Source organism: Oncorhynchus gorbuscha, linkage group LG12 (assembly GCF_021184085.1).
Source record: "Oncorhynchus gorbuscha isolate QuinsamMale2020 ecotype Even-year linkage group LG12, OgorEven_v1.0, whole genome shotgun sequence".
Lineage (NCBI taxonomy): Eukaryota > Metazoa > Chordata > Actinopteri > Salmoniformes > Salmonidae > Oncorhynchus > Oncorhynchus gorbuscha.
The window spans coordinates 68159558-68187224 of record NC_060184.1 but is presented as its reverse complement, the minus strand read 5'-3'; the positions used below and the strand labels follow the sequence as shown (position 1 = coordinate 68187224).

General features: G+C 43.0%; 1 pseudogene; it reads right to left on the bottom strand.

Moving 5' to 3' along the window:
* LOC123990409 overlaps positions 1-27667 on the bottom strand; it is a 40282-nt pseudogene that overhangs the window by 3574 nt on the left and 9041 nt on the right.

The window sequence follows — 27667 nt, the reverse complement described above, 5'->3', positions numbered from 1 at the left end:
TTGGCTTTAGTAGGGTGGTCGGCACTCTGCTCTCCCCAGTCTAACCTTGGCTTTAGTAGGGTGGTCGGCACTCTGCTCTCCCCAGTCTAACCTTGGCTTTAGTAGGGTGGTCGGCTCTCTGCTCTCCCCAGTCTAACCTTGGCTTTAGTAGGGTGGTCGGCACTCTGCTCTCCCCAGTCTAACCTTGGCTTTAGTAGGGTGGTCGGCACTCTGCTCTCCCAGTCTAACCTTGGCTTTAGTAGGGTGGTCGGCACTCTGCTCTCCCCAGTCTAACCTTGGCTTTAGTAGGGTGGTTGGCACTCTGCTCTCCCCAGTCTAACCTTGGCTTTAGTAGAGTGGTCGGCACTCTGTTTTCCCCAGTTTGTCTATAGAGAGCACTGCTCAAAGCACTGAGTGCAATTTGTCAGCATTGCCGTTTTAAACTCTGTAAAACGTCATACGGATCACGAAAGCGCAATCTTTCTGGAGAAATTGAATAATAATCAACCACAACTCTATTTTATGTTTTCTGTTCTTTATCTCCCTTACGACCTTTCAGAAAAAAATCACAATCAAGAATTGAACACAACTTATTAGAAATAAATATCAATCCTCAAATTGAAAGTGATTGATCAGCTTTGAATCTATTTGGGTTTTTTAAGAGAGAGAGAGAGAATGGGAAGTGCATCTCTTGTTGATAGCAAGCCCCAAGCCTGATGGAGAGGAGACAGAGCTGTTTGTTCAGGAAAATAAACTAAATTGAGCACTTTAGATGTTTAATTGTTTTTGTATTATGTATTCTGCTTAAAATCATCCTAAACCTGAGCATATATGACTTATTGCTTTATATGAAATTAACGTGAAAAAAAACATTGCAAAAAGTGTCACAGAATTTCAGAAAATCTGCCGTAAAAATCAAGCATTTTTGGCTGCAGAAATCACACCAAAATGTCACGAAATCCTGGAGGGACTGGCTAGTACTGCGATGCACACACATCATTAGATATTCACTCTCTAATATAGATCTACTCAATTCCCAACTTCCCAGACTGACCCAACTAGCCCTGCACACAGGGGACATTCTAAGGACTTGTTTTTGTTTAAAGGGAGAGTACAAGAAGAGGATATCTCAATAGTGATCAACTTTTTAATGAGTGAATCCTTCAGCAGACACATTGTCACACCTGGAATAATATGCAGGGAAATACAGTATGCAGGGAGAATAACACTTTTATTATCATAGTACATTTAAATTAGCCTGGGTTTTATTCCGAGGGAGGTGTGATATGTCATTTCCCGGTCACAACTTGTGGACTTATTTACGTGCTGCTGAGCGGTTTGTTGCTAACGTTACTTTGCTACCTGCCAACTTTACGGTTTTTACTTTTTAATTACTGTTTTATATATATATATTTTTTAATTCCCCTTGCTCAACTTTCTTCATTCAACTTTTTCACCCCGGACCCTTTATCTGGACATGGTTCTACGAGCCGAAGCTAAGTAGTAACCTTAACATTGCCTTCTAATTGCAGTCACTGTACTCATAATATACAGGAGAACAACCGTCTTATTTTGAGGATAGCCGTGCTGCAAGCCCAGCTTCAGACGCAATCGTTAGGCAAGGGTAATTTCAGTGTAGGAAAGGATGAAACAGAGTCTGTGCAGATAGTAGTATAAATCCCCTCACACAGTCCACGCAGCCGGACAATTTTCTCATGGCTTCTGGAAGGAAATGCTGTAGGAATGTTCAACCGGTGTCGCTCATTCAGCCGACAAACTTTCAACCAATTCTCCCCATTAAGCATCGAGTCAGAGTCAGAGGCCGAGCCTTCTCTGGTCTCTCCTCCACCCGTTACGGGGTCTGAGATGCAGAAGCCTCCCACCTTTAGCGCTGACAAATTGAAAACCCTAGTCATTGACATCTTCATTACCCGCAGTATTAGACTTAAAAATGGTTATCCAGCGATCAAACACTGTTTACCAGGGGGCAGGTCTACCTACGTTAAGGCTAATCTGAAGATGGTGCTGGCTAAAGCTAAAACTGGCGAGTGTAGAATATATAGGAATATTGTTATCCACACCGGCACAAACGATGTTAGAATGAAACCCTCTTTCTCTTGGCCCTCTTTCTGGGACTCATCCGCAAACAGGACCAAGCCTGGCCTGCTGAGGAGTGACGGACTCCACCCTAGAGCCCTGTCTAACTTCTCTAGCTCCACAATGAGATAGCCAGTCTGCCAGCTTAGTGGAGTCTGCCACTAGCACAGTCAGTGTAGTCAGCTCAGCTATCCTCATGGAGACTGTGTCTGTGCCTCGATCTAGGTTGGGCAAAACTAAACATGGCGGTGTTCACCTAAGCAATCTCACTGGAATAAAGACCTCCATTCCTGTCATTATTGAAAGAGATTGTGATATCTCACATCTCAAAATAGGGCTACTTAAATGTTAGATCCCTCACTTATAGTTATAGCAGTTATAGTCAATGAACTAATCATTGATCATAATCTTGATGTAATTGGCCTGACTGAAACATGACTTAAGCCTGATGAATTTACTGTGTTAAATGAGGCCTCTCCTCCTGGTTACACTAATGACCATATCCCCGTGCATCCCGCAAAGGTGGAGGTGTTGCTAACATTTCCGATAGCAAATTTCACTTTACAAAACCCCCCCCCAAAAAACTGTGTTTTCGTCTTTTGAGCTTCTAGTCATGAACTCTATGCAGCCTACTCAATCACTTTTTATAGCTACTGTTTACATGTCTCCTTGGCCATATACAGCGTTCCTCACGGAGTTCCCTGAATTCCAATCAGACCTTGTATTGATAACAGATAATATTCTAATTTTTGGTGACTTTAATATTCTCATGGAAAAGTACACAGACCCACTCCAAAAAGGTTTTCGGAGCCATCATCAACTCAGTGGGTTGTCCAACCTGTCTCTGGACCTACTCACTGCCACAATCATACTCTGGACCTAGTTTTGTCCCGTGGAATAAATATTGTGGATCTTAATGTTTTTCCTCATAATCCTGGACTATCGGACCACCATTATTATGTTTGCAATAGCAACAAATAATCTGCTCAGACCCCAACCAAGTATCATCAAAAGCCATGCTATAGGTTCTTGAACAACCCAAAGATTCCTAGATGCCCTTCCAGACTCACTCCACCTACCCAAGGACGTCAGAGTACAAAAATCAGTTAAATACCTAACTGAGGAACTAAAATGCAGTCACAACCCTAAAAACAAAACACATTTGTCATTAGAAACTAGCTCCCTGGTATACAGAAAATACCTGAGCCCTCAAGCAAGCTTCCAGAAAATTGGAACGGAAATGGCGCCACACCAAACTGGAAGTCTTCCGACTAGCTTGGAAAGACAGTACTGTGCAGTATCGAAGAGCCCTCACTGCTGCTCGATCATCCTATTTTTACAACTTAATTGAGGAGAATAAGAACAATCCCAAATGTATTTGATACTGTCGCAAAGCTAACTAAAAAGCTGCATTCCCCAAGTGAGGATGGCTTTCACTTCAGCAGTGATACATTCAAGAACTTCATTGACAAAAAGATCATGGATCATTAGAAAGCAAATTACGGACTTCTCTTTAAATCTGCGTATTTCTCCAAAGCTCAGTTGTCCTGAGTCTGCACAACACTGCCAGGACCTAGAATCAAGGAGACACTCAAGTTTTTTAATACTATATCTCTTGACACATTGATGAAAATAGTCATGGCCGCAAAACCTTCAAGCTGCATACTGGACCCTATTCCAAATAAACTACTGAAAGAGCTGCTTCCTGTGCTTGGCCCTCCTATGTTGAAAATAATAAATGGCTCCCCATACACCGGATGTGTACCAAACTCACTAAAAGTGGCAGTAATAAAGCCTCTCTTGAAAAATCCAAACCTTGACCCAGAAAATATAAAAAACTATTGGCCTATATCAAATCTCCCATTCCTCTCAAAACACTTTGAAACAGCTGTTGCACAGCAACACACTGCCTTCCCGAAGACAAACAATGTATACGAAATGCTTCAGTCTGGTTTTACACCCCATTATAGTACTGAGACTGCAGTCGTGAAGGTGGTAAATTATATTTTAAAGGTGTCAGACCAAGGCTCTGCATCTGTCCTCGTGCTTCTAGACCTTCTAGTGTTGCTTTTGACACCGATCACCACATTCTTTTGGAGAGACTGGAAACCCAAATTGGTCTACACGGACAAGTTCTGGCCTGGTTTAGATCTTATCTGTTGGAAAGATATCAGATTGTCTCTGTGGATGGTTTGTCCTCTGACAAATCAACTGTACATTTCGGTGTTCCTCAGGGTTCCATTATAGGACGACTATTGTTTTCACTATATATTTAACATCTTAGTGATGTCATTCGGAAACATAATGTTAACTTTCACTGCTATTTGGACGATACACAGCTGTACATTTCAATGAAACATGGTGAAGCCCTAAAATGACCCTTCCTGGAAGCCTGTGTTTCAAACATAAGGAAGTGGATGGCATCAAATGTTTTACTTTTCAACTCGGACAAAACAGAGATGCTAGTTACTCTGGACCCTGATCTCTCTTTGGACAAACATATCAAGACTGTTTCAAGGACATTTTTTTTTCCATCTATGTAACGTTGCAAAAATCAGAAACTTTCTTGCTTTTGTCACTTCTAGATTAGACTACTACAATGCTCTACTTTCAGGCTACCCAGATAAAGCACAAAATAAACTTTAGTTAGTGCTAAACATGGCTGCTAGAATCTTGACTACACTGGCTTCCTGTCAATGGTAGGGCTGATATCAAGGTTTTACTGCTAACCTATAAAGCATCACATGGCTTGCTCGGACCTATCTTTCCAATTTGGTCGTGCCATACAAACCTACACATACACTACAGTCACAAGACGCAGGCCTCCTGATTGTACCTTTTTCTCTGAGGACCTGAGCCCTAGGACCATGCCTCAGGACTACCTGGCCTGATGACTCCTTGCTGTCCCCAATCCACCTGGTCGTGCTGCTGCTCCAGTTTCAACTGTTTTGCCTGCGGCTATGGAACCCTGACCTGTTCATAGGGTTCCGGACGTGCTACCTTGTCCTGGACCTGCTGTTTTCGACTCTCTCTCTACCGCACCTGCTGTTTCTAACTCTGAATGATCTGAACTGACATTTACTCCTGGGGTGCTGACCTGTTGCACCCTCTACAACCACTGTGATTATTATTACTTGATCCTGCTGGTCATCTATGAACGTTTGAACATTTTGGCCATGTTCTGTTATAATCTCCACCTGGCACAGCCAGGAGAGGACTGGCCACCCCTCAGAACCTGGTTCCTCTCTAGGTTTCTTCCTACGTTCCTGTCTTTCTAGGGAGTTATGCCACCATGCTTCTACATCTGCATTGCTTGCTGTTTGGGGTTTTAGGCTGGATTTCTGCATAGCACTTTGTGACATCAGCTGATGTAAAAAGGGCTTAATAAATACATTTGATTGATATTCTCATGCAGAAGTAGTGTGTTGCTTTAATTAAACCCCCTCCTCTATATATATCCTCCACTGATGACTCCCCCACCTCAATTTTAAGGGGACTATTTGAGTTTTTTTTAAACACTCCTGCTTTATGAACCCAAAACCAAACCTTCACCAGGATAATGACTTGTCTTCAGACCTGAGCACTATTTAAAAGCCTCTTACAGACTCTAAAATTAGAAAATGCTTAGCTGCCTGCTTCAAGTCATGGATGAGTGTCCACAAGTCATGAGCTTTCGTACCAACTGTTCACTGCATACTAAGTGTTGCACTACCAATGAAAGTGTGCTGATCCCCTTGGGTCCTATGCAGACTTCTGTGACTGAAGACAGCCACTTTCATCCACAATCACGTCATTCCGTCCAAGCGGAACCATCATTTCTATGCAGTCCCACATGGTATCGATTGGCTTGGGTCTTGAGAATACTCCAGAGGACCGTGCGTGAACAAACAGACACACCACACCCCCACACAGGCAGCCTGTGGGCCTCTCCTAAGTTCCCATGGTAATGTGAAGAGGGGCCTACCTGGGTTCTTTGTGGTCAGAGGTCATCCCTCTGGGCCCTTGGGCTGCTGGGACAGCAAACTGAGCAATCTGTGCCTCCAGCTTCAATCCCATCTCCTGCAGGCGTGCGATCTGCTCCTGCTGTTCCCGGAGGAGCCTCCTCTGCACTGTGATGGTCTGTTGCTGGCTGGCGTGGCGACGCTCAAACCGTCCTCCACGCAACTCTGCACTACGAGAACAGTGGACAGCACCTACACCGCCGTCCCCACCTTCCTCACCCACCTCACCCCTCTGCCGTGCTCGCCTCAGCTCATATATTGAACAGAACTTTATCATCCATTGTGAAATGTTGCACATCATTTAAAAAATAATTGGTAGAAGTAAAGGGTTTTCCCTAATCACTGATATATTTCAACATCTAGGTAGGAGTTTCCTAGAACACTGGAACTAATCCATTTTTTGTTGTTGAAATTTCCCCTAATCACGGATACAGGGTCATATACAGTATTTCAACTTTTCCTTTGATTGCTCACCTCCACTTGGAGCTGCGTGACGCCGTGTCACCTGCCAGGGAAGGGTGAGCTGGACCACAGCCCCCAGCTGTCCGTTACCTTGACAGGAAGGAGAGGGGGCGGAGCCAGCAGGTCATGACCCCACCTGACCTTTCTGCAGAGACAGTTGAGGGTCACATGAAAATAGGATGAAGCTGATCATCCTAATTCTCTTTTCCTCTCTCCCTTAAGCTCTATTCAACTCTCTTTCTTTCTGTTAGTCCCTTCCTCTCTCTCTTTCTGAGGAGAAAGCGAACCTTGCAGTGTTGTGAATATCTCATCATGCAGGGAACGTTTCTCTCCCCGGACGATAAAATCACAGTGAGAAAAGTGCTGGCCAACTCATACGAGGAGAGGAACTCTGAAACGGAACTTGTTTATTCAGGAAATAGTGATAGACTAATATATGACTTAACCAAATGAATACAAAAAGCACATTTATTGCCTCGCAGATTCATTCGACCCTTTGGAGAATTAGCTAATGTTTATTTCATAATTACACATCGTTACCACCTTCGGGACTTCAGTCTCTAATGTGACACGCTCCAGAAAATGTATATCCAATGGGCAGACAACACTGTGTGTGCAAGTATTTATCTGTCATGTTTTGTGTGTCCTCCTATGCATCTATGCCTGTGCTTTGTTTGTGTTCACTTTCTTCAGTGGCAGGGGTCCACAATTGTCACTCACCGGTTCTGTGGTCTATGATTGGTCAGAAGTCTCAGGAAGGGCTGTAATTTGCTCAGGAGCAGGTGTCTCAGGAGCCTTAAGTTTCCCAGTTGCCACAGCATTGATCAGTGAGGCAATCTTGTACCGTGTTTCTTCCTGCTGTGCAAACAGCTCCCGGCGTCCTCTCTCCGCCCGACACCACAACCGCCAATCACTCAGGCATCGCCTTAGCATACGCCTCCGGTCACTCTCCATCGCCACCTGGCAGCGTCTATGAGGGATTACAACGATAAGCGTACTAATTAGAGACAAACACCTGCTGTGACTGTGATGAGCTTGAGGGGCCAGATTTGCTAATTGTCTTCACCAGGTGTTTGCAGGCACCTATTTATTTGGCTAACTCTGCCCCCTTTGGCAGTTATATCTTTTTGGAAAATGTTATAGTTAGGGATGGAAATTTCAGGATTCTCGGTGGGCTTCCTAAGCCAGGATTCAGACATGGCTAGAACATCCGGGTTGGCGGAGTGTGCTAAAGCAGTGAATAAAACAAACTTTGGGAGGAGGCTTCTAATGTTAACATGCATGAAACCAATGCTTTTATGGTTACAGAAGTCAACAAATGAGAGCGCCTGGGGAATGGGAGTGATGCTAGGGTTCGGGTTAACCTCCACATCACCAGAGGAGGAGTAGGATAAGAGTACGGCCAAAGGAACTGGTCGTCTAGTGCGTTCGGAACAGAGTAAAGGGGGCAGGTTTCTGGGCACGGAAGGATAGATTCAAGGCATAATGTACAGACAAGGGTATGGTAGGATGTGAGTACAGTGGAGGCAAGGCATTGAGTGACGAGGAGAGAGGTTTTGTCTCTAGAGTCACCATTTAAGCCAGGTGCGGTCACCGCATGTGTGGGGGGGTGGAACAACAGGGCTAGCTAAGGCATATTGAGCAGGGCTGGAGGCTCTACAGTGAAATAAGACAAAGGAAATTGTAACCAAAACAGCAATTAACAGGGCATATTGACATTAGGAAGAGGCATGTGTAGCCGAGTAATCATAGGGTCCAGTGAGTAGCTAGGCGAGCTGGAGGCATGGAGATTCAGACAGCTAGCAGGTCGGGGCTGGCAGCAGGCTAGCAGATGGGCTTCAGGGGGACGTCGCAACGGGGGAGCCTGTTGAAACACCCTTGGACCAGTCATGATGGAACGGCGGGGCTTCGTGTTGGCAACAAAGGGTCAAGGCAAATTGGCAAAAGAGATAATTGAAGCCCAGGGATTATCTGATGGATTTCTTTTGCTAGCCGAGAGATGGGCCTAGCTCGAGGCTCATTGGTGATTACTTCGGGACAGAAACCCCCTCAGACAGTTACGTCGGTAGACCAGTCATGATGGATCAGCGGGGCTCCGTGTCACCAGCAAAGGGTCCAACTGGCAAAAGAGGTAATTGAAGCCCAGGAATTGCTTGATTAGCTCCAGGCTAACTCTCGGGACAGAGACGTTAGCCAGGAGCAGCCACTCAGATAGCAGCTAGCGAACTGCGATGATCCGGAGTAAAGGTTCAGAGCTTGCGGAAGGAATACGGAGATATCATAGAGAAAAGCAGGTTATACCTTGTCGGCTCAGGCATTCCATCCAGCAACCTTTCGATTTACTGGCCCAACGCTCCTAACCGCCAAGCTACCTCCTTACAAGCAAACATTTATTGTTACAAATCAACTTGCAAGGTTGCTACAACTAACCCGCTAACGTTAGCCCTACTAGCCTGGTAACGTTGCGTTAGCAACTGGCTGACTCACACAATGTTATCAACACCTAGTTTATAGCTACATTAAACTAAACCAAAGTTTTGGAAATACATAACGCCATCTTAACAGTTGTCAAATAACGTTACCGGTATATGCAGTTATAACAGACAGCAAGCCAGCCAGCTAAAGTTAATTATTTTAGGCTGCTAGCTAGCCTAGCTAGCTAACCAACACAGTCAACATAGCTAAGTAGCTAAGAAGCTAGAACAACAAGTCTACCACAGGCAGGAACCAACAGGACACAACAACAAAAAGACAGCAGATATAAAGTAGAGAGTGCAGAGACTTACCATTTGATGGCTGAGTTAGCTACCAAAGTCAAAGAAGAGCCAAGGAGAGGCTAATCCAAAAGTGATATCGTAAGGTAAATCCACATTGAATTTTCGCCAGTTTATCTTCATCACTGTTGACAGTCACTCCAGTAGGAAATAGAGGTTGCAGGCTTCACATCCACACTCAGCACAGCACCTGGTTTCAGTCAGTCTCATTCTGAATCCTGCCTTCCATTGCTTATTTTCCCCACAAAGGGTATATAACAAAGTATTGAGATAAACTTCTGTTATTGACCAAATACTTATTTTCCACCACACCTCAGAAGCTGTTTAGAAGCCTCTTGGAACTAGACTTGGCGCTCCGGTACCGCTTGCCGTGTGGTAACAGGGAGAACAGTCTATGACAAGGGTGGCTGGAGTCTTTGACAATTTTTTAGGGCCTTCCTCTGACACCGCCTGGTATAGAGGTCCTTGATGGCAGGAAGCATGGCCCCAGTGATGTACTGGGCCGTTCGCACCACCCTCTGTAGTGCCTTGCGACCGGAGGCTGAGCAGTTGCCATACCAGGCAGTGATGCAACCCGTCAGGATGCTTTCGATGGTGCAGCTGTAGAACCTTTTGAGGATCTGAGGACCCATGCCAAATCTTTTCAGTCTCCTGACGGGGAATAGGTTTTGTCGTGAGTCTGTCAGAGTCACCATTTCGTTCTTGGTCACCTTCCTGACCAAGACACTTCTCCCCCAATTGCTCAGTTTGGCCGGGGCGACCAGGTGGTTCCAAACTTCTTCCATTTAAGAATGATGGAGGCCACTGTTTTCTTGGGGACCATCAATGCTGCAGACATTTTTTTAGCACTCTTCCCCAGATCTGTACCTCAACACAATCCTGTCTCAGAACTCTACGGACAATTCCTTTGGCCTCATGGCTTGGTTTTTGCTCTGACATTCACGGTCAACTATGGGACCTTATATAGACAGGTGTGTGCCTTTCCAAATGATCTACAATCAATTTAATTTACCACAGGTAGACTCCAATCAAGTTGTAGAAACATCTCAAGGATGATCAATGGAAACAAGATGCATATGAGCTCAATTTCAAGTCTCATGGTAAAGGGTCTGAATACTTATGTAAATATGATATTTATGTTTTTAATTTTTATAAATATGTAAACATTTCTAAAACCTGTTTTCACTTTGTCATTATGGGGTATTGTGTGTAGATTGATGAGTAAAAAATGTAGGGGTCTGAATAGTTTCCGAATGCACTGTAAGTTAATAAAGATGCAAAAACACAACTATGTTTGTAGTTATAGGTAACTAGATGGTTACTTATAACGAAGTCTTTGATCACACGTTGTTGTTACTTTGGTGAGTAAAAACTCATACGCACCAGGCAGGTACTGCGTTTGAACTTTTTTGAACTAAAGTGCCCTCCAAGCACACCAGGCGAGCTAAATCAAGTGTGATGACTGTAATTATTGGGACAGAGTCCATTCTGTGCTTACCTGTTCTGGATTTGTAGCTCCTCCTCTGTTCTCTCCACCTCCCTCTGCTCTCTCCCTGCCCATACCAGCGCCCGCCAGGCTCGCCACGCCCTCAGCTCCCTCTTCCAATCACAGAGCGCCGCTTCCTTGCCCATCCGCACCCTCCTCTCCAACAGCACACAGTACCAGCCAGAGAAGTGCCTCTGTAGACACTGAAAATATACACACACGTTTGTTTTACTATCCTTGTGGGGACCAAACAATTGATTCCCATTCAAAATCCTATTTTCCATAACCCCTAACCCTAACTCTAAACATAACCCTAAACCTAACACATAAGACTAAAATAGACTCTTTCCTTGTGGGGACCCACAGTGGTCTGTATTTTTTATGTTTTACTATCCTTGTGAGGATTTCTGGTCCCCACAAGGATAGTAAAAACCAAAACACACACACACACACGATGCTGTGAATGCAACACACACACCAACCAACAGAACCCCGCCCTTCCCCTCCACACACAGTTTACTAACCTGCAGGTTGAGCATCGGCGTCCTGGCCTCTGCCTGCTGTAGTCTGTGTGACTCTGGTCTCTCTCTGTCCTGTTGTTTCTGTGTAGTAGAGAGTGAGGGGCCTGGCTGGAGCGCCAGAGAGCTCTTATTAGCTGCCGTCTTTCTGGCAACCCTCTCCCTGTGGGAGAGACATCCAGAAAGTCAGACCCACAGGACCCTGACCTAGCACTGAATAGACTGGCTTATTTTAAAAGACACAACATTCTGAATGAGGTGGGTGCTTATATTTGTCCCATTTCAAAAATGGAAATGTGTTTTTTTGCATATCCCACTCCCCTTGAGACACCCTCGGAGAGTGGGCTCACGGCCAGGGATCAGCCATTACTGACAACGAACCTGGAGCAATTAGGGTTAAGTGCCTTTTTCAAGGGCACATCAACAGTTATTTCACCTAGGTGACTCAGGGATTCAAACCAGCGACCTTTTCGGTTACTGGCCCAATGCTCTTAACCACTAGCCTATCTACTGACCCGAATAAGAGTTTATTGCAGGGGCGTAATACAAGTGATTGTACCATTGTGTGAAGTTATTTCTTAGTTTCCATGGTTACTAATTTACCTGGTTAGCTGCTCCAGGTTCCTCCTCTCCTCCATCGCGCGGCGCAGTCGCACCATCTCCTGCTGCACCATTTCCTCCTGTCTGCGCGCCTCCTGCCTCCTCCGCCTCTCCCCCTCCTGCTCCCTCCTCTGCGCCTCCTCCCTGGCCTGCCTCCGCGCCTCCCTTTCCCTGTGCAGCCTCTCCCGCTCCGCATCCCTCATTGCACGGTTCTCACGTACCTGGAATGAGAAAAAATAAGGAATTATGTCATAAAAGAGAGCAGGAAGTATGAATGGAAGCCAGCTGTCGTAGCAAACAGTTTCATTAATTTCCATTCACTGGGCCATTTGGCTCCCAATGCAGATACTACAGTCAGTGTAGCTTAAACTTTGTCGGGAATTTTGAGACTGCCCAATTCTGCTTTATGTCAATCTGGTTTTGTACCTGTCGTTGACACGCCTCCAAGGTGAGCCCCATCCCACTTCTCTTCATCCTGTCTCGCTCTTCTGAGTCTAGTGCCAGATCCTGCACTATCACAGAATCCACCACTTCCCACTCCATGAGGTCTTGAAGGAAGTTGTTGACCACTGAGCTCTCCTCCTCCTCTGCCAGGTGGGAATACAGGTCTGAGAGAGAGAGACGGAGGGTGTATGACGTATGGTCCCAATGGACCCACTGACTGTAGTATGATGTATTAACTGAACTTTAGAAAACAAGGTATAGCAGGTGTGAGTTCCACTGTTTGCTAGAGAATGTCAGATGGCAGGTAGGAGTTAAGTGTTGTTGTGTAGGTTAGTGTCTCTGTACCATCAAAGTTACTGTAGTCCAGGGAGACAGGCTGGGCAGGTGCCATGGCTGCTGGACTGTTCTTCTCAGGGGAGACAATCACATCCTCCTCTATCTCCAGTTCCAGACGGAACTTGCTGTTCATCCAATCACTAAGAAGAGCTTGAGCTACAGGAAAAATGTCCATAACACCATTTGTAAAGGCCCTCGATACTTGTGTGTGTGTGTGTGTGTGTGTGTGTGTGTGGGGGGGAATAGCCTACCTTCCCCGTATGCTTCGTCAATACAGCTGCTCTGTATTTTTTAGTGCCATTGTCTGGCTGCTTATCCCAGAATGGGCCTTCTTCAGGGAAAACACCTCAGTCAATGCAAAGTATGAGGGCATTTCCATTGTCTGGGGATACAAAAGTACACGTCATGAATACATATGGCCTTATAGACAGACATAGCACAATAATTTCCACTGCACACACGCACACACACACACACCACACACATATATATACAGTCCATCTCCTGTTTCAGGAGGTACAGTGAGACAAAGTGAAAGAAAGAGCTCTCACCTTCAGCCATTGGTCAATATCCCCATTACTGTGCCTCACTTGTTATTGTAGAAAATGTGTGATGATTAAGATTATATTTATCAGGCAGAGAGTTCAGAGGAGGAGCAAAGAGGGCCTATCAAAAAGAAAGTGTGGGGCTTTGTCACTTCAGCTTTAGTCATTACTATGCCCAGGCAGGTTCACAGACTGCGAGCGTGGTAAACAGGTGTCTGCAAAACCAAGAGTCCAGCCAATGCCTAATGTCTGAGGATTATTTTTAAGTAGAGCTCAGACAGTGCCTAATGTCAGCAGATTATTTCAGATGAATTTTCTATAGCAGTTGAAAAAAAGCACTTATCTGGCTAAGAGTGCTTCAAGTATCCCTGTGTCACCCTGATCACTACTAGCGGGTCTCAGAAAGGCCATTTAAACTTTAAGGGTTCTTCAGCCTTCTCCGGTCACTGAGACATATAAATCCATACATTCTGAAGCACCACTTTATTTCTAAAGTTGGTAGAGCATGGCGCTTGTAACGCCAGGGTAGTGGGTTCGATCCCCGGGACCACCCATACGTAAAATGTATGCACACATGACTGTAAGTCGCTTTGGATAAAAGCGTCTGCTAAATGGCATATATTATTATTATATATTATTATATTCTAAAGATAGCTTTGAGGTCACTTTTATTATGTACATCCTACATCGTTGTATGTACATCCTACATCGTTTTTTTCACAGTAAGGAAGTGTCTGAGTGATGGAGACAGAAAATGTATAGAAAAGTTATTTGCAGTCATAGACCGGTGGGGGAATATATATTTTTTAATAACCTTTTATTTAACTAGTCAAGTCAGTTAAGAACAAATCCGTATTTACAATGAGGCCTACCGGGGAACACTGCCTTGTTCAGGGGACTCGATCCAGCAACCTTTTTTTTAATACTAGCCCAACGCTCTAACCCTGTAATCAATGAATGATTTGTGCACCACTTTCTAGGTGACAGTCATCAACATTTTACTTTACCTCACACCTGTCAAAAGTACACACAATCATTAACACCTTATCTGCAGTGGGGTTTTTAGGATTATGCGAGTATGCAATTTTTTAAACCAATAAATAGCTTGTACTATTTACCTGGCTAATATAGAAAACCTCATGTATATACCTTCATCAAAGTTATATTAACCACAACTTATACCACTAGACTTACAGAAAACAACGTAGAAGTCACTTTTTTAAGCTAATACAAAAGTAATGTATTGCTAGTTATACAGTTGCTGGTACTGCGACTGCTCAAAACGCTGAAAATAGAACGAGGTGCGTGGGTGATGTAGTCAATTAGCCACGTTCATCAAACGCACTGGCTGCTTGACAGTGGCATTAGTAAACTACAAGTTCCCTTTAAACTTTTTGTCAACCGAAGCGTCTGGTAACATGTTAATGTTACTACTAGCTTCGCCCAAAGCTGTTGGAGGTCCTCACGAATCCTGTCCAGATAAAGGAATCGTCCGGAGTGAAAAGTCGAGGAAAATAAATAATGAACGGTAATTAAAAAGTGAAACCCGTAAAGTTGTCAGTAACTTTGGACCCTTCCCCAAATGTTAAACATTTGAGTGTTGTAAAAAGACGCCAAAGTCAACATTGAATGTGCAAAGTCCACATAACAATATTATAGTCCCACAGAAAAAGTTTGCAGATCTTTATAAAGTATGCACACACTCTCGGTAATGTTTATTCAACAGCAAAATTGATATTCTAATGAGATCTTTGCAAACGCACAAAATTACACTTTATATAGAAGTGACCGAGGCGCGTGCTGCTCAATAATCCGCGACGTGATTTGGTTTCTGGCAGTGGTGTAAAGTACTTAAGTAAAACATACTTTAGTAGTTTTTGGGGTATCTGTACTTTACTTTACTATTTATATTTCTGGCAACTTTTACTTCTACTTCACCTCATTCCTAAAGAAGATAATGTACATTTCCCTGGCACCCAAAAGTACTCATTACATTTTGACAGGAAAATGGTCCAATTCACACACTTGTCAAGAGAACATCCCTGGTCATCCCTACTGCCTCTGGCGGACTCACTAAACACAAATGCTTCATTTGTAAATTATGTCTGAGTGTTGGAGTGTGCCCCTGGCTATCTGTCAATAAAAATAAACAAATAAATTGTGCTGTCTGGTTTGTTTAATATAAGGAAGTTGAAATGATTTATACTTTTACTTTTGATAATTAAGTACATTTGAGCAATTCCATGTACTTTTGATACTTAATTATATTTCAAACCAAATACTTTTAGACTTTTACTCAAGTAGTATTTTACTGGGTGACTTTCACTTGAGTCATTTTCTATTAGGGTATATTTACTCTTACTCCAGTATGACAATCGAGTACTTTTTCCACCACTGGTTCCTGGTAAGCAAAAATATGCTGAACGTCCTTAATTTATGTTTTAAAAATATCTAAAAGTTATTTTAAATTATTTTCTGTTGCGCTTTGTCGAGGAATGCTTAAATCAGACAAATAGAAACCTTTGTTAGTCTGCCGGATTCTATAAGACTGCCAATGAATTGAACTAGTTGTTTGCCCATATAACGTACGGATAAACATGAACGGAACACCTATTTGTTAACTGGTATATATCCGTTTCTAGTATATGCTATTACATGGTCTTCTGTAACATTTTTGCTTGCACCACAAATATTCTATCATAAAATTCTTTACACTGACCGTGTTTGACAGCATCAAATCCGTGATGAATTTCGGTTCTGACTGATGTACTAGTTAGTTGTTTAAGATGCATGTGATTTGTAGATCAGTCAGCCACCAGTCGCCTACAATGTCAGCTGCAATGTTGAACAAGCCCATTCTCTTTCATCTTCTTTCATCATCCCCCTGTTTCCCTTGCCTGTCAGGCAGCAAGATGAAGTTGGAGCTGTCCCTAGTGGTGCAGGGCTGTTGGGTGGGTGTGCTGACGGGACATGGCAGGACAGAACTCCCTGGAGGTGTTTGCTGTATGTACACCCACTGCTGCACCATGCCACAGCTCACCCATGACACTGCAAAAAACTGAACAACCTGCCCTCCGTCACACAGCTCACCTTGGACACACTGTGAGAACCTGTTATATTATCACACACCACACTCTCTCTCTTCCTCAAGCCTTTAGCAAGATAGTATTTAACAGACTTGCTTTTTGTGTCATGCTTTTAGGACATTTTTTTTGTAAATAAACTATGCAATTTATGTAACTGAATTTGTGTATCTTATCTCCTTGGTACTTGAGCTTTATGTTCTGAAAATATTTAGAATGTTCAACACTTATAAACCCAGATAATAACCTCAGCAAAAAAGTCCTCTCACTGTCAACTGCTTTTATTTTCAGCAAACGTAACATGTGTTAATATTTGTGTGAACATAACAATATTCAACAACTGATACATAAACTGAACAAGTTCCATAGACACGTGACTAACAGAAATTGAATAATGTGTCCCTGAAAAACGGAGTAACAGTCAGTATCTGGTCACCAGCTGCATTAAGTACTGCAATGCATCTCCTCCTCATGGACTACACCAGATTTGCCAGATCTTGCTGTGAGATGTTACCCCACTCTTCCACCAAGGCACCTGCAAGTTCCCGGACATCTCTGGGGGAAATGGCCCTAACACTCACCAGCAGGTCCAGCAGGTCCCAGATGTGCTAAATGGGATTGAGATCAGGGCTCTTCGCTGGCCATGGCAGAACACTGACATTCCAGTCTTGCAGGAAATCACGCACAGAACAAGCAGTATGGCTGGTGGCATTGTCATGCTGGAGGGTCATGTCAGGATGAGCCTGCAGGAAGGATACCATATGAGGGAAGAGGATGTCTTCCCTGTAACGCACAGCCTTGAGATTGCCTGCAATGACAACAAATTCAGTCCGATGATGCTCTCCGAAAGGCCTCTTTAGTGTCCTAAGTTTTCATAACTGTGACCTTAATTGATTACCGTCTGTAAGCTGTTCGTGTCTTAACGACCGTTCCACAGGTGCATGTTCATTAATTGTTTATGGTTCATTGAACAAGCATGGGAAACAGTGTTTAAACCCTTTACAATGAAGATCTGTGAAGTTATTTGGATTTTTACGAATTATCTTTGAATAACAGGGTCCTGAAAAGGGACGTTTCTTTTTTTGCTGAGTTTATATTCATGAAAACAGTGGCCCAAGTCTCTACAGTATGTGAGTACTGTGTGAGTGAGTGAGTCTATTCATATTATGTTCAAGAATTCTAGTGAAGTAACCCTTTGAACCACACTATCTGCCACATTGAAGAACTCTGGGTTCAGGGAATTATCACTTCTACCACTTATCAACAATCATAGGATTCATTCATGCTCCTTAGATGCCAGGTTAGGGTTACACAGTAATTTTCTGTCACAGTCTGTGGACCCCCTGAAGTAGCCATGGCCACCCCATGTATAAAACTCTAGTTCCATCACTGGTGTAAAGGTCTCAAGCTTGCTTGCCAGCCTTGGTCGCAGCTATTTTGCACCCTGTAGGCAATATCAAAATATGCTAAAATAGCATAAGAAAGAGGTTATATTACCAGATATCCTTACGTGGCCTATTATATTAGGCAATCAGTAGTATTAGGCTACATTAGCCAATAGGCTAAACATAGTTTGGAGAGAGCAGAGTTGGAGAGAGATAGGACACATTAACTTTTTCTTGAGTTACGTTTTGCATATAGCCTACCTTTTAGGAGAGGGATGACTTTTAGACAGAGACACATATCTGACCAATATTTATTTCTAGGCAATGTAGTAAACTATAGCCTAATCATATTTTGGAAGTTGGAAAGATAAGGGACAGATTGAAATTGACTGGGGGGAGTGGTCCAAAATAAAGGAGGGTTGTTAGTATTTCTTTTGCTTTGGTGTTGTGTTTAAAAAATATATATATTGGGCACAGGCAAGGGTAGTGTGTTTTTACCTGGTTTATATTTGGTATTTTGCTCATATTTTCCCTATAAATGTTGATATTACCCTAATCAGTGGCGACCCGTCATTCAGGGCAGGTGGGGCTTTAGCTAAAAATATATATTATTTAAAAAATTGGAGGCTTCTCACACTTCAGTGTTGTGATGCAAAAATTCTAGCTAAATGCTTACACATAGATTTACTAAGGTATTGTCAGATATTATTTCTCCTAATCAGACAGTTTTTTTTTACATGGACAATACATTGGAGATAATAGAAGACAAGTACTGGAAACAATAAAATATCGGGGAAACCAGACCTACAATTTTCCCAGCTCTGCAGATTTTGCTGCGAGGAGGCAGAGTCACAAATTTTAGCACTGTCTGTATGTAGCTCGTTTTTGGTCACAGGTCCAGGGATGGCTGAAGAATTGCAACATTTACCTAGAACTAACGCTGCAGATAGCAATACTGGGTGATTTGAAAAGTCATAGTCAATCAATCAATAATATAATATTTATTTTGGCAAACATTCTGGCGGGAAGTTATCACGTGGTTATGCCCATATAAGGGCCATATAAGGGCATCCTGTTCCTGTTGTCACGTGTTAGAGTGTGTGTTAATTTCCTTTGAAGTTGTCATGATGATTGATGTGTAGGGACCTTGTTGAACTGGGGGGTATGTGTTTGAACATTTCAAAGAGGATGACCCCACACCCCCTATTTTATTGCCCTTAGGGCTGTTGTCTATGAAGCAGGAATGTCCAGGGGTATTGTGTGGGGGCAGACACATTATAAATAAGACCCAGAACAACACATGCGGCCCCAGAACACAATAAGATTTTAACAATAAACCCAGCACATTAAACAGAAAATGATGTCTCCTAGGCCAATTCTGGGGGTACTATGCGCCTCTGGTCAAGAACTCAATGATAAAAGCATTGAGGACATTTTGTGTGAGGCCCCTGTTTTTCAAACACACCAAGAACTGATGCTATAACCGTCTCATCAACTCCCCCGGGAACCTCAAGCCAATCGCGCCATATTTGAGACCCAGAGACGCAACACACAACTCAGGCACAAGTGCACTGCGCAAAATCACCCGACCCGAGAAGTGTTACTGGGCTGGAAACCTACTGCTTCAAGAAATGGCACTCTATGGACAAAACTCATCCTTGGCCCTGGTTAATTGTAGTCTTAAATTAACCGAATTTAAGAGTAAATGTTCTTGAAAGAAAATGTCAGAGTGTATAGGCCCTAGCAGATGAAACTCTCGAGATTCGGCACAGTAGCAAGCACGTGCCTCCAGGCCTTTGTTTGCACCCGTGGAAGAGTCTTTCGATTCCATAGAGACTCCTGCAGTATCCTTGCTAAACAGCCCAGCACTGAATTGTGTCTTGAGAGTGTCTTCAGGGTAGTTGAGTAAACATTCCATGATGGCACTATAAGGGTATGTGGCACTGCTTTGACTGATTAGGCATTCACCCAAAGTCACATCCACTTGGCAGAAGATGGTGGCCAAGGGGTAATTAATGAGACTCACTTTGGCATCGTTTGCAATATTAGTACCATCTCTTTTGGTCATTTAGAGACATAAATTGTTGAGGTCCAGATAGTTGTCACCGTGGCCTAGTATGAAAGATTCGATAGGGCCGTTGTCTGGAATGGCAGAGACTGGGGCTATCTCCACATAACAGGACCTATCTATTGAAAATATGGTTAAGAGGGCCGTGAAAAGATTGAGCTCTGTCTTTATAGCTTCAGAGGACATGCGGTGTAAATGAGCCATGTTGTTTGTTCTTTTAGAATATACCACATACCTCTTGTGTCTGCGCCGTTGAATTGCGACACTACTTTGTCTCTATGCTGACACTTAGCTTGTTTGATTGCCTTGAGGAGGAAATACAGTGCCTTGCGAAAGTATTCGGCCCCCTTGAACTTTGCCACCTTTTGCCACATTTCAGGCTTCAAATATAAAGATATAAAACTGTATTTTTTTGTGAAGAATCAACAACAAGTGGGACACAATCATGAAGTGGAACGACATTTATTGGATATTTCAAACTTTTTTAACAAATCAAAAACTGAAAAATTGGGCGTGCAAAATTATTCAGCCCCCTTAAGTTAATACTTTGTAGCGCCACCTTTTGCTGCGATTACAGCTGTAAGTCGCTTGGGGTATGTCTCTATCAGTTTTGCACATCGAGAGACCGAATTTTTTTCCCATTCCTCCTTGCAAAACAGCTCGAGCTCAGTGAGGTTGAATGGAGAGCATTTGTGAACAGCAGTTTTCAGTTCTTTCCACAGATTCTCGATTGGATTCAGGTCTGGACTTTGACTTGGCCATTCTAACACCTGGATATGTTTATTTTTGAACCATTCCATTGTAGATTTTGCTTTATGTTTTGGACAAATCTCTGTCCCAGTCTCAGGTCTTTTGCAGACTCCATCAGGTTTTCTTCCAGAATGGTCCTGTATTTGGCTCCATCCATCTTCCCATCAATTTTAACCATCTTCCCTGTCCCTGATGAAGAAAAGCAGGCCCAAACCATGATGCTGCCACCACCATGTTTGACAGTGGGGATGGTGTGTTCCGGGTGATGAGCTATGTTGCTTTTATGCCAAACATAGCATTTTGCATTGTTGCCAAAAAGTTCAATTTTGGTTTCATCTGACCAGAGCACCTTCTTCCACATGTTTGGTGTGTCTCCCAGGTGGCTTATGGCAAACTTTAAACGGCACTTTTTATGGATATCTTTAAGAAATGGCTTTCTTCTTGCCACTCTTCCATAAAGGCCAGATTTGTGCAATATACAACTGATTGTTGTCCTATGGACAGAGTCTCCCACCTCAGCTGTAGATCTCTGCAATTCATCCAGAGTGATCATGGGCCTCTTGGCTGCATCTCTGATCAGTCTTCTCCTTGTATGAGCTGAAAGTTTAGAGGGACGGCCAGGTCTTGGTAGATTTGCAGTGGTCTGATACTCCTTCCATTTCAATATTATCGCTTGCACAGTGCTCCTTGGGATGTTTAAAGCTTGGGAAATCTTTTTGTATCCAAATCCGGCTTTAAACTTCTTCACAACAGTATCTCGGATCTGCCTGGTGTGTTTGTTGTTCTTCATGATGCTCTCTGCGCTTTTAACGGACCTCTGAGACTATCACAGTGCATTTTGGAGCGGCCTTACTCAAGAAAGCAAAAAAGAGACCGGTTATGGTACACAACCACCATCTCGACCCTAACCGATATGTCTCATACTATGTTGATCAAGTGGGTAATGGATTACCCGGTTATCACGGATCCCCGACCATGTACGGTTCGGGGATAGGAGGTATATTTCGTAACCTCTTTAGGATGGTTTTACTGTTTATGAAGAGAGGCCTCAGCCAAACCACATTTAAAATCCCCTAAAAAGTGGAGGTTAACCGTTAAAAGAAACTGGCCCCAGAAACATTTACATGCTAAAATTGCCATTGACCCTAATAAAGTTGAAACGTTTGGTATGGTGTGGCTATTATTAAGATTTAGCTACTGCAGTTTGGACACGCCTAGTCGTTCAAGGGGTTTTCTTTATTTGTACTATTTTCTACATTGTAGAGGGATGGAGCACTCCACACACTTTTTTTGGTTACTACATGATTCCATATGTTATTTCTTGGTTTTGATGTCTTTACTATTATTCTGTAATGTAGAAAATAGTACAAATAAAGAAAAAACTTTGAATGAGTAGGTGTGTCCAAACTTTTGACTGGTACTGTATATCTGACATTCTCTAGTTACCTTTCATTCACAGGTGTCCATCTCAATAAACCTGGGCGTACCATATCACACTCATTGTCTGAGAGTCAGAGAATGCATTTGGCATCATGGCTGCAAGGATGAGGATTCTTGATAGACACACAGACTCAGTTATTTGTGTGCACTGTGAACCAGTAGAGTTTTAATCTTGTTCATAAAATGGAACCTGATTCTGGGACATCTCAGTGTGCAGTAATTTAGATTAGATTGAACTACACCACAAGTAGAAGAAAGCCTGTGAAGACTGCAGCACACTGCTCTTCTTTACGTTGTCAACACATGATGTTCAAATAGAACGCATTGAAACACCTAGTGTTGAGATGAAGAAATGCCAACAAAGCTTTTTCAGCACACAAATAAACCTTCAAAAGTGTCTGCTGAGAACAAACATGTAAACAATTGTCTATGGAATAAAATGTAACTGTCAGAGTAGTTACACATCTTTCTGAATATAAATATTTCTGAACAATAGTACAGTCGTGGCTAAAACTTTTGAGAATGACACAAATATTAATTTTCAAAGTCTGCTGCCTAGTTTGTATGATGGCAATTTGCATATACTCCAGAATGTTATGAAGAGTGATCAGATGAATTGCAATTAATTGCAAAGTCCCTCTTTGCCATGCAAATGAACTGAATCCCCCAAAAACATTTCCACTGCATTTCAGCCCTGCCACAAAAGGACCAGCTGACATCATGTCAGTGATTCTCTCGTTAACACAGGTGTGAGTGTTGATGAGGACAAGGCTGGAGATCACTCTGTAATGCTGATTGAGTTCGAATAACAGACTGGACGCTTCAAAAGGAGGATGGTGCTTGGAATCATTGTTCTTCCTCTGTCAAACATGGTTACCTGCAAGGAAACATGTGCCGTCATCATTGCTTTGCACAAAAAGGGCTTTACAGGCAAGGATGTTGCTGCCAGTAAGATTGCACCTAAATCAACCATTTATCGGATCATCAAGAACTTCAAGAAGAGCGGTTCAATTGTTGTGAAGAATGCTTCAGGGCACCCAAGAAAGTCCAGCAAGCGCCAGGACCGTCTCCTAAAGTTGATTCAGCAGCAGGATCGGGGCACCACCAGTACAGAGCTTGCTCAGCAGGCGGGTGTGCGTGCATCTGCACGCACAGTGAGGCGAAGACTTGGAGGATGGCCTGTTGTCAAGAACGGCAGCAAAGAAGCCACTTCTCTCCAGGAAAAACATCAGGGACAGACTGATATTCTGCAAAAGGTACAGGGATTGGACTGCTGTACAGGATTGGACTGCTGAGGACTGGGGTAAAGTCATTTTCTCTGATGAATCCTCTTTCCGATTGTTTGGGGCATCTGGAAAAAAGCTTGTCCGGAGAAGACAAGGTGAGTGCTACCATCAGTCCTGTGTCATGCCAACAGTAAAGCATCCTGAGACCATTCATGTGTGGGGTTGCTTCTCAGCCAAGGGACTGGGTTCACTCACAATTTTGCCTAAGAACACAGTCATGAATAAAGAATGGCACCAACACATTCTCCGAGAGCAACTTCTCCCAACCATCCAGGAACAGTTTGGTGACGAACAATACCTTTTCCAGCATGATGGAGCACCTTGACATAAGGCAAAAGTTATAACTAAGTGGCTCGGGGAACAAAACATAAATATTTTGGGTCCATGGCCAGGAAACTCCCCAGACCTTAATCCCATTGAGAACTTGTGGTCAATCCTCAAGAGGCAGGTGGACAAACAAAACACCACAAATTCTGACAAACTCCAAACATTGATTATGCAAGAATGGGCTGCCATCAGTCAGGGTGTGGCCCAGAAGTGCTTTTGACAGCATGCCAAGGTGGATTGCAGAGGTCTTGAAAAAGAAGGGTCAAAACTGCACATATTGACTTTTTGCATCAACTTCATGCAATTGTCAATAAAAGCCTTTGGCACTTATACTTCAGTATTCCATAGTAAGATCTTACAAAAATATCTAAAGACACTGAAGCAGCAAACTTTGTGTAAATTAATATTTGTGTCATTCTCAAAACTTCTGGCCACGACTGTACAACAGTGTCTGCTATGAACAGACATGTAAACAACAAAAGGGTAAAATATAAAGTGTTGAGTGTAGACAAATATTCTTGAGCAATATAAATGTTTCGCAACAATAGCAAAACTGTCTTATAAACAGACATGTAAATAACAAATAATAATAAAATAAGTGTCTATGGAATAAAATGAAAGTGTCTAGTATCTGACTACTGAGATGTCTGAACAACAACAGAACATTTCACTGTGGGCTGAGGGCACAATCTCATGCAGCTGGTGATCAAATTCTTCCCGGAGTTTTGGCAAGAGTTCGTCCATGAAATCAGCTATTAGTGCCAGGACACTGTGGAGAGGAAATTAGGAGTGTCTGAGGAGCAGTGTGCATGGTGAGGTGTGGAGGAAAAAGGACACCAGAAGAGAGGAAAGGGGATTAGAGTAAAGTCTGAAATGATTTGTATTTATTTACCTCTGGGACAAGCTGGTGACTCTGTGCATGACATTTTCCAGATCTTGAGATCATTTGCAAGGCCTTTGTGAGAGATGTGTCAAGGACTGAGTCTGCAGCTCTTTTCTCTCTTCTTCTCACACCCCTGCTACTACTGCTGCTGCTCTGTGGCCTCGCTGAGGAGCAGGTGCTGTCTCCATTCACTGGTGTTTATGCCTTGAAAATAAAAAGTAGAGTGCTATTTAGTACACATATCCCAAACAGTAATGAACATAAAATGTCATTTATCAAGAAAACAGTAGACTATATAATGTTCCAAACTTTGAGCAGAGTTGTTGTGTACCTCGCCACTCAACTCTGCTCAAACATTTGCAACATTTTGACTAGCCAGACCTACCAAACTTTTGACTTTGGTGTTATCAACGTGGGAAGATTCTGACTTTTTTTCTATGACAACATTTTGTTTGATCAGAAGTTGTAGAGATCTTTAGTTTAGTTAGTTGGCTTGCTTACCCTACACGAGTATGCTGCTAGACTAGCCACTAACTAGCCAAGTAAATAGCGCTAGCTATTGTAAGAAAAACATGGCTCCTCTTTTCGTCGACTACAATAGTAAACACAACATACCCCATCCTTTGGTGAAGACAGCATGTTGCTTTCAGTCTTCCCATGCTTCTTGTGCCGAACAAGCCAGCAGCAACATTTCTGGAGTAGCCTTTCCACTGGCATCTCCACTGCGGTCTTGACTTGTAATATTCATATGTGTAAACATACTTAATTGAAATCGGATGCATTTTACCGCCGTATCATACTGTGCTATGATTGGTTAAGACCACCCAGATGGTTAGGTCATAGTCAGTTGATCATGGGGCGGCAGGGTAGCCTAGTGTTTGGAGCGTTGGACTAGTAACCGGAAGGTTGCAAGTTCAAACCCCTGAGCTGACAAGGTACAAGATATGTGAACATGCCAGGTGTAGCTAGATAATAAAGAGCTATGTTAAGAAATATCCTGCAGTACTGCATTTGATTAATTTGTACAAAGCGTGCAAAACAAGACAGGCCTTGTTTATTTTATTTTCCTTGACGAAGTTGTCGCGAACCCCAGCCCCCAAAAAGATGTTGGGTATGGACCCCAGCGTCTCAGCAATCTCCCTCCATGAATTGGCATTTATGTGCTGGTCTTTATATGATGCATGGCTAGAATCGTATTGTTGAAAGTACTTTTGTACCTACTCAGTCAATCGATGTTCGAAGATTGCCAAGTTTTGGGCTGAATTGACATGAAGCAGACACTCGAGTCACCCCTACAGTTGACCAATCACGTACAAAGGGGCGTAGACTTCTGCTTACGAACTTTGACTGATCCTTTAGAAAAAAATGTGTCTGCCCAAACAGCCGCCAAAACGCTAACCGAATTCCAAAACAAACAAAAACGTCACAAAATGTTGTCATAATATGTCCACGAACTGTACCGACTGAATGTGGCTCATTTGGTCAACATCCCTTGTTTATTGATGATGCTGGCTGTGCCAGGTTGGATCTGAATGCATATTGGTGTCCATTAAGTTTCTGAAATGTCTGGTTAATTAAAATAGTCCCTGTCATGTTGTCCGGTGCCACATTTTCCTAAAGTAAACTCTGAAATGGCATATTGTGTAATGTTCTTTGTTGGGAGAAAGAGAGGAGGACCAATGCGCTGCGTGGTAATTGTTCATAGATTTTAATGATGTACTAGAACACTGAACAAAACAATAAATAACAAATTAACAGTCCCGTAAGGTGAAAGACAAAAACACAAAACAGGAAATAACCACCCACAACTCAAAAGGGAAACCAGGCTACCTAAGTATGGTTCTCAATCAGGGACAACGATTGACAGCTGCATCTAATTGAGAACCATACCAGGCCAAACACAGAAATCCCAAATCATAGAAAAAAGAACATAGACAACCAACCCAACTCACGCCCTGACCATACTAAAACAAAGACATAACAAAAGAACTAAGGTCAGAACGTGACATATTGTTTTAATTCATATTTTTGAATATTCAAATGAAAATCTGTTGCCAATTGGATGGAAACCTAGCTACAGTGGGGAGAACAAGTATTTGATATACTGCCGATTTTGCAGGTTTTCCTACTTACAAAGCATGTAGAGGTCTGTAATGTTTTATCATAGGTACACTTCAACTGTGAGAGACGGAATCTAAAACAAAAATCCAGAAAATCAGACTGTATAATTTTTAAGTAATTAATTTGCATTTTATTGCATGACATGGGTATTTGATCACCTACCAACCAGTAAGAATTCCGGCTCTCACAGACCTGTTCGTTTTTCTTTAAGAAACCCTCCTGTTCTCCACTCATGACCTATATTAACTGCACCTGTTTGAACTCATTACCTGTATAAAAGACACCTGTCCACACACTCAATCAAACAGACTCCAACCTCTCCACAATGGCCAAGACCAGAGAGCTGTGTAAGGACATCGGGATAAAATTGTAGACCTGCACAAAGCTGGGATGGGCTACAGAACAATAGGCAAGCAGCTTGGTGAGAAGACAACAACTGTTGGCGTAATTATTAGAAAATGTAAGAAGTTCAAGATGACGGTCAATCACCCTCGGTCTGGGGCTCCATGCAAGATCTCACCTCGTGGGGCATTAATGATCATGAGGAAGGTGAGGGATCAGCCCAGAACTACACGACAGGACCTGGTCAACGACCTGAAGAGAGCTGGGACCACAGTCTCAAAGAAAACCATTAGTAACACACTACGCCGTCATGGATTAAAATCCTGCAGCGCACGCAAGGTCCCCCTGCTCAAGCCAGCGCATGTCCAGGCCCGTCTGAAGTTTGCCATCTGGATGATCCAGAAGAAGAATGGGAGAAGGTCATGTGGTCTGATGAGACAAAAATAGAGCTTTTTGGTCTAAACTCCACTCGCCGTGTTTGGAGGAAGAAGAAGGATGAGTACAACCCCAACACATACCAGTCCAATAATGTTAAGTAACACATACCAGTCCAATAATGTTAAGTAACACATACCAGTCCAATAATGTTAAGTAACACATACCAGTCCAATAATGTTAAGTAACACATACCAGTCCAATAATGTTAATGAACAGTAACACAAACCAGTCCAATAATGTTAATGAACAGTAACACATACCAGTCCAATAATGTTAATGAACAGTAACACATACCAGTCCAA